Below are 3,903 nucleotides of genomic sequence, written 5' to 3'. Positions count from 1 at the left end.
ATATTTGTATATTCATATATTTTTAAAACTTATTAGAATTGCAGGGGTATAATAGAAAAGTACTAAAAAAGCTTTTATAGTAGCCAGTAGTCCAATAAAATAAAAAAAACTGAAACCTTATGTTTCTTTTCATACTATTGTAGCGTAAGGATGCCTTAGCAATATTAAATAACTTATACAATATTAAATACAGTTAATTTCTGCGAAGAGGTTTGGCTCCCCTGTACCCTCTTAGATCTAGTTCTACTTTTTCAACATGGAAGAATACAATTATTAAATCCTGAACCACCTGAACCAATTCCCTAGACCCATGTATACTTATACAACATTAAGGAATATGGTATTCAATTATAAATCAAGAAAATAACACAATATACAAAATGGTAAATTTACACTACATTTAACACTTTAATAGCCAGTTATTCACTAAGAGTAGCCAGCTAGTTTCCTTTCCTCTCATCAGCAGGTCAAAATTAGGGAGAGTAGCAGATAGCCTTTATAGCTTTGTAAAAACAAAGATAGGGTGAGAAAGTTTAATGGTGATGGGAATCAAATCCAAGGCCATCAAAGTCAAATCATGAGGCACACCCCTCCAATTATGTAGTTTTGTGCTTAATAACAAACATGACAGCAATATTTTGATTACTTGGATAGTTGGAATAACCAAAAACAATAATAATTGGAAACACTAATTTTGACAAATTATTTTCATAATATTAATCAATTAATTTTAATTTCAATCTATTAGTTTATGATACACTAATCGATACTCATAGGAAATCCATTATATCTATTAATTCAACTATCTCTAATCAAAATTGCCACTTTAATCATAAACATTTTCTGAGTGAAGGCACACCATTGAAAGAACCCTTGTTTTTTGTTTTTTTGCCTGCTTTTTGGTGAGTTCACTTCTAATTTTGTCCTCATCCTCATAATATAGACTTTGCTTTCCAGTCCCTATATAGGATTTCCAACTTTTAGGAATTTGTTTGGGCAAGATTTGAATAGTAAAAGTTTAGCATGTAGTAACTATAAGGGCTACCCCAAAATCTTTATATTCAATGAAGCACAATGGTGCAATCTAGTGTATTTCCTGGATTAATGTGATGCTAAATTCAACACAGGTTCACCTGGTTAACCAATCATAATGTGTTATATAAAAATGCTAATTTGATCAAAACATATTTTCTACTAATTTGTACAAGCATGCAAATAGGCCCAGAGACACAGTCATAAACCACACTGAATGGAGTAGTCGAGTCTAACTGACCACAAAAACCCAAAACTGGATTTCAAGTTTATTACGTGTTATACAAATACATGTTCTACTGTAAATTATAATAGATTAATTACTTCTTCGATTATAGTAATAAATTATACCAATGTTATTGTTAATAGTACTAATATTACTAAGTAATAGTAATATCAAGCTAATATCAAACTTATAAAAATATAAGATAGTACTTACACTTTAGTAACTACTAATGACGTATAACTATAATGTTACTATAGGCTATAGTATATTGTTCGTATTTCTCATTAGTAATAGTAATACTAGAATAGAATACTACTAGTAGTGAATAATTTAAGAGTTTGACGCAAAAAATACCTTTCGAAGAAGCTACTGCAAGCACAAAGAAAACAATAATTCCAAGAGCGTTCATCTTTCTCAATCAATTATAACTTTTAGGTTCAGAAGAGATCTTTACTACGCCTCAAATCAAAACGTTCAAGTTTGAACAATAACACCCTAAACTATAGTTACCTAACGAGTGCTAAAAACAGAATTGCGTGATGTACAAAACCGAAAGAGTCACGTGCGGCACTTCAATTTTGTTATGAACCTCCCCATTTCATAATTAAAAACCGTATTTTGATTTTTAGACATCATTGTTCTCGCTTACAAACATATAAGTATAAAAATTTTAATTCTTGCGATTATGACTAGTGTACCTTTATTAATTAACAAATTTATTATGTTTAAGAAAGATTGAAGGGAGTAGACATATGTTAAAAGAATTAATAATATAAACTTTAATATATATTTATACATATAGTTACATCATTATATTTAAACAATAATTCTTACGTCAGTGTAAAGATATATTGCGAAAACGACCATAAACTTTTTTTATACAGTAAGAAATTAAGTAGTGATGTTTAATTATATATATTTATATCTATTTCCACGACTTTTTTGCCCCCTCCCAACAAATTTTAAATTCACAAGGGGCCACAAAATACAATTTCTAAATAATTATTTCTTTGTATTATTCACTGTTTGTGCGTGTATGTCTTTCATAGCTTTCAAGGGGGCTTTATTTTGTATTTCAAACTGAATCAGCCAACAGTATTCATTTTGCTTTATTTGATCTACTGAATAATAAGCATAACTGCTAATCTTACAAATTAAGTGGTTAGCACACAGAATCACCTACAAAAGTTGTAATATTTTCAAAACGAGACCCAAAACTCGAGCGTTTTCGAATAGTCGACTATTCTTCATATGTCCACAAACACAACCTGGCTTGGTTATTTGTTACTCACAAAACGCTCATTATGCACGTGAATTCCATCCACTGTGATTAAGGTGCAAGGGCGTTGCAGCTTTGGGATGTTACACGATTCGCTGACAGAAAAGACAGCTTTCTAGTCTAGTCATGAGGTATTTTACCTGCAAGGAAATGTGGTTAATTGACAAAGAAACTTGGTCCCAGGCATATCTAGAACCAGGAAAAGTTAGATGAGTTTAACTGAGCACATTTTTTTTTTGTCAAAACTGAACTGAAAACAACAACAAACAAACAGAATTTTTTGAAAATGTACATATTAGCTAAGAGGTACAAGCTCATGGTACCATCCTGTACCACACTTACTTCCTCCACTTTACTTCCAGGCACACTAGCTTTCCCCTAATTCTAATAGTACAAAACAAATCTTGTCCAACTTTAATTATGTGTCACTCAAGAAATCAAGGAAACTCGTTCTTGCTCAAGTAAAACCATTTGCCCAACAAATAACAAGCAATATAGTAAAAACAACTTTGCAATACAATGCAATAGAATAAAAAGAATGATTTATTTACCAACTCATTTAACCTCTTTAAAAGGAGGAAGTACAATAAGCTAAGTATCACAAGAATAGAACAAAGGAAATTTCTCAAAAACTAAGAAAATACATTAAACAACCATTTAATAAAGAAAATGCACATAAAATATAACGTTTGAGCAATTACATTATATATGCAAATACCCTTTAACATTCATCAACTGCAAGTAAAACGAAATCTCTTTAAAAAAAGCATTTCAACTTAAAATACATGAACTTATGTACGTTGTGAACATATTAAAACAAAATACTCTTTATACAGATATGTCTGTGGCTTAGCTGTATGTCTAAAGGCTTAAAGTCGGGTTTCAATACCTGTGGTGGGCAGAACACAAATAGTCCATCCTACAGCATTGGGCTTAACAACAAAAACATATAAAAACTCAGTATATTAAAAAAATGAACCGTTTAAAATACATGAATATAAAATGATGCAAAATACATTGGAGTTTAAAATACAGTAAAAGAACCTTTAAACTACAATACGCATAAAACAACTACCCAACATATGAATTAAATCATATACTTAAAGACATACTTAATTTAAAATCCTTAGTGCCAGGCACCCAAAAATATATACACATACAGAAAATAAAACCCTAGGTTATGACAACAACAACAACAAATCAGAATGATCCTTAGAAAGGAAAAAAATAACTTTACATTTATACACTATTCACACATATATACTAAAAATATACATATACACAGCGTGGTCACAAGTAAATAGACACCACCTTTTCATATTCACAAGAATTGATATATTTATAATTTGATTAATATCTAGTAGAT

The 3,903-nt window shown here is 30.2% G+C and overlaps 1 protein-coding gene across 1 annotated transcript in view; it reads right to left on the bottom strand.

Annotated features, from left to right (window-relative positions):
• Positions 1 to 1,799, bottom strand: part of LOC106478428 (lysosome-associated membrane glycoprotein 1-like) — a 19,412-nt gene extending 17,613 nt beyond the window's left edge. The window contains exon 1 of the mRNA XM_013938970.2: positions 1,613 to 1,799. The gene's annotated coding sequence lies outside the window, so the exon portion shown is untranslated. The remainder of the gene's footprint in view (positions 1 to 1,612) is intronic.
• Between the last annotated feature and the right edge of the window lie 2,104 nt (positions 1,800 to 3,903).

The sequence above is a fragment of the Limulus polyphemus genome, unplaced genomic scaffold, assembly GCF_000517525.1.
Source record: "Limulus polyphemus unplaced genomic scaffold, Limulus_polyphemus-2.1.2 Scaffold210, whole genome shotgun sequence".
Taxonomy (NCBI): Eukaryota; Metazoa; Arthropoda; class Merostomata; order Xiphosura; family Limulidae; genus Limulus; species Limulus polyphemus.
Note: the sequence above shows the minus strand (reverse complement) of the source record. Positions and strands in the feature narration are given on the sequence as shown.